Source organism: Mustela erminea, chromosome 7 (assembly GCF_009829155.1).
Source record: "Mustela erminea isolate mMusErm1 chromosome 7, mMusErm1.Pri, whole genome shotgun sequence".
Taxonomy (NCBI): domain Eukaryota; kingdom Metazoa; phylum Chordata; class Mammalia; order Carnivora; family Mustelidae; genus Mustela; species Mustela erminea.
The window spans coordinates 11,084,770-11,095,119 of NC_045620.1; positions in this window are offsets into that span (position 1 = coordinate 11,084,770).

Here is a 10,350-nt window from a genome sequence, read left to right on the forward strand (position 1 = left end):
TTCTCTGGCACCATGTCATCCCCCACCGCTCTTCCCTCCAGTCTCAGACTCCTCATCCCCCATCCTGGTGTGACTTTCCTGCCCTGCACTCACCACTACCGGACAGAGTGGATGTTTGACTTTTTCTGCTGATTGCCCTTTAGACCAAAGGTTGGCAAATACAGACCGTGGGCCAAATCCGAACTGAGGCTTGTCTTGGTATGGTGAGAGGAAGGCACACAAACACTGGCGGCGGGGGGCGGGGGCAGGCAGAGAGGGAGGAGACTCCCCGCTGAGCAGGGAGCCCAACCCAGGGCTTGATCCCAGGACCCTAAGACCATGACCTGAGCCAAAGGCAGATGCTTAACCCACTGAGGCACCCAGGCGCCCCTAAATATTACTTTAAAAAAAAAAACTTTATTTAGGTAATCTCTACCCCCAACATGGGGCTCAAACTCACGACCCTGAGAGATCAAAAGTTGCATGCTCTACTGAGTGGCCAGATGCCCCTAAATATTACATTTTGTCAATAGAAAAATGTGTAGAAATGTGTTTTCTGTTCTTACAGAGAGAATGTCCTCACTATTGAGGCCCCCAAAACCTAAATATTCACTCTCCGCCCTCCATGGCTCCACCTGGGCAGGAAGGGGTCACTCACTATTGTGACCTCCAACCCGCACCTGCTTTACAGTAGGTGCCTAATAAATATTCGCTGAATGGATGAATGAACCCCAAGACCGTAAGTGAAAAGAATTCAGGGGAACAGTGTCTTTTGTGCAGTACATAAGATAATACCCACCATGTAGGCCCCGACCATCTGTGAAAGTTGACCCCAAATCTGGTCATGTCTTAGGGGGGACATGGACAGCGGTGGGTGGGCTGCTTTGCCTCCCAGCCTTTTCTGAAGGGTATGAATGTTTTATTTCAGATACACGAGTCACAATTTCAAATACACTACTTTTTCATGGCAGGCGGGGGGGGGGGGGGGGGGAGCCCAACCACCAGACTGCCTGAGACAGGGTTTCATCCGTCCAGCGGGGATAAAAAGAAGGGGAAGTTCTGGAACAGTCCTGGGTAACCAGGAAGAGGTGAGCACCCTGGTGAAAAGGCAGTTGTCGGAGGCCCTGAGGGTGGCAGGTGTCTGAGTGTGGGCTGAGGGAGACACTCCAGAGCCAGGCCTCTCCACACCGGCCGCGGGCCACACTGCACCCTTTCCCACTCATCTCCCCGCAGTCTCACCAGCAGGGGCACGCGCACACGCAGGGGCACTCGCACACGCACGCGCGCCCACACTGAGCACACAGGCAATCTTTCAAACTACTATCTCTCCAACTATCGCGCACACTAATTTGGCCTTGGCAGCCTCGCCCCTCGGACTGCACTGCTATCACCCTCTTATCTCCACCTTCCTGGCAGAAGGCTGAACCCGTCTCCAGGAAAAGCCCCGGGAGCCTCCGCTCTGCCCCACCCGCACCCACCTTTCACACCTGTAGAGCCCTGGGCCTCTGTGGACCTCTCGGGTGGGAGATACTGCCAAGCAGGGGAAAGTGAGTGCAAAGGATTTCGTCAGGTCAGAGTCCACTCTTAGGTTCAGACTCAAAACCCAAACCCTGCTCCTGGCCCCCCACCTCCACTCTGCCCCTTGCTCACCCAGCCCTGCTGGTTGTCTTTCTGATCCTCTCTCTTCACACAGGTTCTTTCCCATAGCAGGACCTTTGCTCTTACTGCTCGTCCGCCCCAAACGCCCTCCCCAGTTCTTCCCAGAGCTGGCCTCAGTTCAAGCATCACCTCAGAGACGCTAATGTCATCTCACTCTCCCTCCTCTGTCACACGGGGCCCATCTGGTTCCCACAGCAAGCCCTGAGCGGTAGGCAAGATCATTAGCCCCATTTTAGAGAGAAGGAAACTGAGGCCCGGAGGTGAGATACCCCCAAGTCAAAGCGAGTGAGCCGCAGAAGGTACCTGGCCTAGGAGGCGAGGCTATTGTGATAACCCAGCTGGACACAAACAAGGTCTCTGTGCCGGTGGAGCTCCCAGGTGAGGGAGGAAGACAGGAAGAGGCAACTCACCAGCCCCAAGGGACGCAGGGTGAGTCAGAGGAGTGAGATCCAAACCGACTCCAGGCTGAGGTCACAAGGATGGGCAGGTGAGAGGGGAAGGGAAGTGAGAGGGATGTTCACGCAGCAGTGACCAGCGACCACCCTGATTAAGCAGCCCAGGGGCAGATGAATGTTCCAGGATGTGAGAACAGTTCAGGAAGGCAGAGTCCCAGGACCCTGCCAGTACTTTTTAAAACCAAAAATATTTAAGTGGAGTTTAGGGTATTGTGATTTTTAAAAATATTTGTTTAGTATATGAATACTTTTTAAGACATAGACACAAATCATTGCAGGGCACAAAGCTGGGGGGCCTGCCTAGCTCTGCCACCCAGGGTTGTGAGACCCTAGACAAGTCCCTTCCCCTCAACCACAACAGCCACCCAGGTCAGGAGCTAAACCTCCAAACCCACCTCAGAAACCCTCTGTGCACACGTGTATACACACACACACACACAACATCTATCCTGACTTCACCTAGCTGCTCTCACTGATCTTGGAGACAGGGTCTCCAGATAAAATACAGATGCCCAATTCAATTAGCATTTCAGATAAGCAACAAATACACTTTTAGTATAAGACTGAATGGGACAGACTTATTCTTTTTTTGGGATTGTTTTATTTTTTCAGTGTTCCAAGATTCATTGTTTATGCACCAACAGAATTTTTTTTTTTTTTAAGATTTTATTTATTTGAGAGAGAGAGAGATCACAAGTAGGCAGAGAGGCAGGCAGAGAGAGAGAGAGGGAAGCAGGCTCCCCGCTAAGCAGAGATCCCGACGCGGGGCTCGATCTCAGGACTCTGAGATCATGACCCAAGCCAAAGGCAGAGGCTTTAACCCACTGAGCCACCCAGGCGCCCCCCAATAGAATTATCTGAAATTCAGAATTAACTGGGCTTCCTGTATTTTCATTTGCTAAATCTGGCAGCCCTACTTGGAGACCGGCTTTGAGGAACACAGCACAATCTCGAACCAGCCCCGTCATGTGCAATTAGGCTGCTTCTCAGGAACAATGGACCCACGAAAATCCCTGCATCGAGGACTCTGACCTTACCTACAGCTGTATCTGTAGGGTGTGTTCGGAAAAGTGACTCAGTCACTTCTCTGGCTGGATTCCTGTGGCCAGGCCACTGGGGCCTCTACGCCTCACACAGGCTCCCTGTCTCCTCAGGAATGCGCTTTTCCCCCAGACTCTGCCTGCCTGTGTCTCCCTATTTTATGTCTATCTCAACCTCGCTCTATTTGACCCAGCCGCTCTGCATTATAAAACACTCAGAGAAGGTTGGAACATCTGGGTGGCTCAGTGGGTTAAAGATCCTGCCTTCAGCTCAGGTCCTAGGATCGAGCCCCACATTGGGCTCTCTGCTTGGCAGGGAGCCTGGTTCTTCCTCTCTGCCTACTTGTGATCTCTGTCAAATAAATAAATAAATAACCTTAAAAAAAAATAAAACACTCAGAGAAGGAGGCAAAAATGTATTTGCAAGGATGCTCACTCTGGCACAGTCTAGAAAAGGCAAGGTGAAAACCACCTAAATGGACAAGGAGTAAGAAAGCATGGCCCACCGTCACCAGGAGCACCTTGCAGCTGTTAAAGTAACAAGACACTGCCATGGGAAGATGTGGGTGCATACACCTTGGAGTGAAAACACATTACAGACAGCAAGTAGAACATTCGCCCATTTTAAGTTTCAGACAGAAACACGATGACTCAAAGACATGTAAGTATTCCACTACTGACTGGATGGGTTGTCTGGCTGTCTGTGAGGCCAGGTTTTGAATGGTTTGAATGGTTCTGACTTTCTTCTTTATATTTTTCTGCCCTATGTGTCTTCTGTTATTTTAACAGTAAGCATTGATTTTTAATACTGCATATTTGCTTTACGATTTTCAACACGGTGCCTATTTCCTGTCCTATCTACATATTTATACACAGGCACCAGTTTTTGAGTGATGAGCTACCCGTGTCGTCTAAGAATAGAGACATCATGTCCTTTACTTGTAAATTCCTCTATGCATACCTTTTAAGAACAAGGATATCCCCCTTATTTAACTACTTAATTATCAAAATTGGGAAATCTAACATCAATAAAATACCATTCCTTTTATTCCACAGTCCATATTCCAATGTCAAGAGTTGGCCCATAATGTTCTTTACGGTAACCCCCACCTATCAAAGCTCCAATCAAAATCACGCAGCATGGGGCGCCTGGGTGGCTCAGTGGGTCAGGCCGCTGCCTTCGGCTCGGGTCATGATCTCAGGATCCTGGGATCGAGCCCCGCATCGGGCTCTCTGCTCTGCGGGGAGCCTAGCCTGCTTCCCTCTCTCTCTCTCTGCCTGCCTCTCCATCTACTTGTGATTTCTCTCTGTCAAATAGATAAATAAAATCTTAAAAAAAAAAAAAATCACGCAGCATGGCAACTAGCTGTCAGACCTCTGTAGGCTCCTGGAATCTGACCTTGACAAGAGAAGTCCTGCCTGTTTTGTAGAAGGTCCCTCAATTTGGATGAGTTGCCTGATGATTTCTTTTTTTTTTTTTTAAAGATTTTATTTATTTGACAGATAGAGATCACAAGTAGGCAGAGAGGCAGGCAGAGAGAGAGAGAGGAGGAAGCAGGCTCCCCGCTGAGCAGAGAGCCCAATGTGGGGCTCGATCCCAGGACCCTGGGATCATGACTGGAGTCGAAGGCAGAGGCTTTAACCTGCTGAGCCACCCAGCCACCCCATGCCTGATGATTTCTTACAATTAACCTCAGGTTAAAAGTTTTTCTGCAGGGAACCTCAGAAGTGGTTCTGTGTCCTCAGTGCCTTCCACAAGGGACCCACAGTTTGTCCCATTACCAATGAGACTACCTTTAATCACTCGGTCAAGCTGTCTGCTAGGTTTCTCCACTACAAAGTCACTAACTTCTCCTTTGTAGATAATTTGTGGTAAGATCGTTTGAGACCAAACAGTTTAGATGATTTTATTTTTTTTCATAAAGATTTTATTTATTTGACAGAGACAGCAAGAGAGGGAACACAAGCAGGGGGAGTGGGAGACGGAGAAGCAGGCTTCCTGCTGAGCAGGGAACCCGATGGGGGGGTCAATCTGAGGACCCCGGGATCATGACCTGAGCTGAAGGCAGATGGTTAACAACTGAGAGACCCAGGTGCCCCTAGATGATTTTTAGATATCGATAAAGTAGGTATAGGTATCACTGAAGTCTTATGACCTCTAGGGACTAAGCTCCTCCACCTGATTCTAAACATCACCTGAGTCACTGCCCCACCCAAGCAAGAAGTTTGTGGTAACACAAGCCTGCCTTACATTATGTAGGGATTTCCTAAATTAGCCTAAGGATGCGTTTTACCTGAGGTTCTTTCTAAAAGATACAGACTCCCAGGCCCCACCCACCGCCTACCAATCAGAATCTCCAAGGGAAAGGCCTGAGAATCTGTTTTATACCAAGTGACTCCCAGGTAATTCATGTCTTCAGGCCAAGTTTGGGAAACACCCCACTTCATAAGAGCATTTAGTCATCAAACAGTTGCAGCTGCTGCTCAGGAAACACCAGGCACTGGGTGGTCTCAGGAATGGATTAAAAACAGCAGTGACAGGGGTAGCTCATTTATTAGGCATTAAGCACTTACTTTGTTCCGGGCCTGTACTATAGCTTTATGTGATTAAACTAGGTTCCCAGAACTCTATGAGGAAGACATAACCCCATTTTACTGATGATAAGGAAACCAGAGGTTAGAATAATCTGTCCAAGGTCGCAGAGCTAGCAGCACGGGTGCTGTGCATTGTGCCTGAGACCACACGTCTGATCGTACCTCCGTGCTACAACCTGCACCGCTGGATCCCTGCTTGAGCAAATTACTCATCCTCTGGGGCCTCCACTCCCTCCTGTGGGTAATGAGAATGCTATCAGGGTCTCTCCAGAAGGGATGGTCAGGATTCAATGAGATGGACTTTTCCGGAGTAACTTGAGTGCCTGGCTTTGATTCAAACCTTTCAGGTAGTTGAGAATTAAATCAAAATTATTTGAGGGTAAGCACCGTGTCAGAAACCAGAGATGAGAAGGGTTATCACCATCGTTATTCCTGTAGTCACAGCGCCCCAGTGAGCCCCGGATGGGACGTCCGCACACACTAAGGAAGGTCAGGTGATAAGGAGATTAATACAGGCAAGAAAGCATCCAGGGACAGGAGGGCCCGGGCAGATCAGGTTTCCACCAGGCAGCAGCCATCATATCTCGCCAGCCTGCCTGAGTCTCGCCCACTCTGCCCAGCAAGGCTCTGCTCCTGCGCTTCCAGTTTGAGGGCCAGCCTCCCTGTGGACCACGGACCCGGTCCCTGGCACTAGGAGACACGGCCCCCTTCAGGCTCTCCCCTACTGCCGCATAGGGCCCTACTTCTGGGCGACAGAAAGGAAGTACTCCTCTAAAAGAGCTCCCTTTTAGCTCCATTTCAATGCTAGGAATATTTATTGAAGGTACTTGGGGCCAAGTATGCAGGACAGAAGCACACAAAAATGGGCACAGTCCTTGCCCTCAAGAGCTTAAATTCTTAATATGAGAGCACAAATAACTGCTCAAATAATAATTTAATGAGAAGGTATGCGTTGCCTAGCACATAGTAGATGTTCAGAACATTTACTGTGCTAATATACATTGAATAGGTTTTACAGACTTAACCAATAAAAATACACACCATCCAGGAAACCTGGGTGGTTCCCTTGGTTGAACATCTGCTCTTGGCTAAGGTCATGATCTCAGGATCCTGGGATGGAGCCCCACGTCTAGCTCTTTGCTCAGTAGAAAGTCTGCTTCTCACTCTCCCTCTGCGCCCTCCCTCCCTCTCTCAAATAAATAAGATCTTAAAAATTGAAAACACGGGCGCCTGGGTGGCTCAGAGGGTTAAGCCTCTGCCTTCGGCTCAGGTCATGATCTCAGGGTCCTGGGATCGAGTCCCGCATCGGGCTCTCTGCTCAGCAGGGAGCCTGCTTCCTCCTCTCTCTCTGCCTGCCTCTCTGCCTGCTTGTGATCTCTGTCAAATAAATAAATAAAATCTTTAAAAAAAAAAAAAAATTGAAAACACAACGCCCAGTTAAATGTGAATTCCAAACAAACAACAAATAACTTCCCAGAATGAATATTCCTGGCTTTCATCTCCTGACTTGATCAGATTGTACTTCGTGAATATGCAATATATATACTAAAAAGTTATTTGTTGTTCCCTTGAAATTAACATGTACCTGGGAGTCCTGTATTTTACCCACATATTGAGCAACAGGGTCACAGAGGTAAATAAGACAAGAATCTTAACCTCAGGAACTTATGACATAGTAGGGGTATTTATACAAGAGCTTAATACATATCCTCATTAGCACCAGTAGTTTCTGTAGGAACATGAGACATGAAATTCTGATCGACACATCAAAACTGCAACTGGGAGCAAAGGCAGTAGGGGAAGTGATGGGAGGAGAGGGTGCAGCAGCACTGAGTATTCCAGAGGGATGGTGGGAGACACGACAGACACACCTGAGGTGCAGAAAAGCTTATAAATGATCAGAGCCCAGTGAGTGAGCCTGTCGGGAGCTGAAGCTGGAGAGGCAGACGGGGGTGCAGAGCACGGGGGGCCTGGAGGTCATGTTCAGGTGTTGGGACTGGATGTGAGGGTAGCTGAAGCCTTTGAAGGGTTTTAAAGCTATGATCCTTCTGGCCATTTGAGGCAAGATGCACTGAATGTTGGCTAGAGAACACTGGAGAGGCCAGAAGGAAAGCTGTGGCAATAATTCAGGTGAGATCATGGTGGGTGTTTAGATGCTAGTGGCAGTGGGCTCATGAGAAAACACAAGTGCATTCATTCTCTGGGAGTAAACTCAGCACAATTTTGTGGGGGGACTAAGGAGTTAAAGATGATACTCAGGCTAACTCTGGAGCCACTGGAGGGATGGTGTCCTCACCTCCTGTAAGGTGGTGGGAGGAGGAGGACCTAGAGCAGGGCGTGATAGTAAGAGGGCAGAGGAGCAGTCAGTCTGGGCCATGCAGAACTGAAGATGCCCTTCAGTCACGCGGTGGAGAGCCCCACGCGGAAGCTGGCTCTGTGGGCCTGGAGCTCGAGAGAGCTGCCTGCCCTAGAGCTATGTATGGGTCTGCGTCCATCAGCACGCAGACAGCAAGGAAAGCCAAGGGAAGAGTGGTTAATGGGGGAGGGAGTTTGCCCGGGGACAGGGTGTGAGGTGAGATGGAGTCTGGGGCAGAGTCTGAAAAATTCCAATAGCTAAGAGGTGGGAACCTAGAGGTGCCAACTGCCAAGGAAAAGGAACACAGCAAAGAAACAGGAAGAGAAACCGGATGGTGTCCCAACAGAAAAGCCAGCAGACGCAAATGCTTCTAAAAGGAGGGAGGGGTCAAGGGCACTAAACAGGCTGAAGATGTTCACGGAAGACTAACGTGTCTGCTGGAGTTAGTGACAGGCCCTCTCTTTGGTGAGGGGCAGGGTGCGAAGCATACGTGGGAGCAGTTCAGAGATAAAATTGGGAAGTAAGAGAAACTGAAGCAGTGGGTGAGGACAACCAGTTCAAGATGTCTGGGTATGAAGGGGGAGAGATATGGGCCCCTAGTTAGATGGTAGAGGAAACCCAGTCATGTTCAAATGCTGTTTGGGAGAAAAGCCCGTAGTAGGAGATACTCAAGTCACAGAAGAGTGAAGGAGAACGCCCAGGTGGAGAATGGAGAAAGGTCTAGATGATGCTGGAAGCCCATGCATTCTGCCTTCTAGTTCCTTTATAAAGAAAGAATATTTACTATTTACTAAATCGCTACCATCTATTAATCCCTTACCTCGAACACTTAATCCGTTTATAATTCTACATTGGATTAATGCGTGAATCCCCAGTGCCTAGCACAGTGCTACGTGCACATTCCACATATGTGTGAGTATGAGGAAATCCTCCCTGTCCAATAGGAAATTTAAGAAAAATATTTTTGGCCAAATTGAACATGAGAGCTTTCACCACTGCAAATGAAACACTCAAATGCCTGATTCTTCCTTACTTATGTATCTACACCACATGCAGAGACAGTTTGTCTAGTCATACATTTTAAGGACTCCGCTGATCCACACCCATCTCTGCACCGAAACAGGGAATGTCCTGACTAGTATTTTATTCAACAACACGCTGGGCACATTGTGGCATTGCTTGACAGCTGGCACGTTCTCGGAGAGAACCTGGAAGTCTTAGCCCCAGGCCAAAGCACCCACGCCCCAAATATCCCTGATTCCCCCACAACTGCCACTGGGGGAGTTTCCCCTCCAATTCATAAAGATACCTCTGCCCACCAAATCGTCTAGGCCCCAAACCGTGGAGTTGGTCTTGACCCCTCACTTGCTTTCACACCTCCCTTCTACAAACACCTTCAGACAACCTCACCACTGCTCTGTCAGCCACCTTCCTCATCTCCCTGCACTCCTGTGGCCACCACCTCCCCAGTCTTTGCTTCTACATTCCCTGGTATGGTCCCTTCTCCACATGCAGCCAGCAGATTCCTCTTTAAACCCAAGCTGGGTCTTGTCACTCATTACCAGCAACACTCCCATCTCAGCTACAGAAAAGCCCCAGACCTGCCCTCCACAGCCCCTTGCTGACACGCTGCCTCACAACGGCTCCCTTGCTGCAGTGGCCCAGTGTCACACACCGACCAGCTCCCACCTTAGAGCCTCTGAACTGACTCCCTCAGGAACGCTCTTCCCCCACCTGGTCAACAGGCTTGTCCCTTATCTCATTCAGATCTCAGTTCAAACGTCACTTTCCTGACCTGTCTTGGATGACAAGGGATTTCAAAGGACAGCCACGGTGTGTAATGTCAACCTGGAGGAAAGACAGGCACAAATGGTGACTTCCTGATGTGCAACCAGAGCGCAGGACTTTACTGGAACTTAACCAAAGGTGGTGGAAGTATGAAGGCGGGGTAAGAGGACGCATGGATCACTGGCTTGAGTACTTACCGGTACCCTCCGCAGCGAGAGGGAATGACGCGGGAGAGGCATGGAGGGAGGAAACTGGAGATGCTGAGCTCAGTTTCGGCCACAGTAAATCTAAGATTCCTACGGGACTGCGATTGGAAGGGCTACGCCCAAGGAGGCAGTTCTGGTAGCCAAGGGTCACAGAAGTACAGACTAGGCCGCAGGCGCCGCGCCAGGCTTGTGCTGCTTCTTGAATCCCTGTATCCTCAAGAGGCAGCTATTCCTGGAAATGACAACTAGATAAAAGCAATACTTCTACGTCT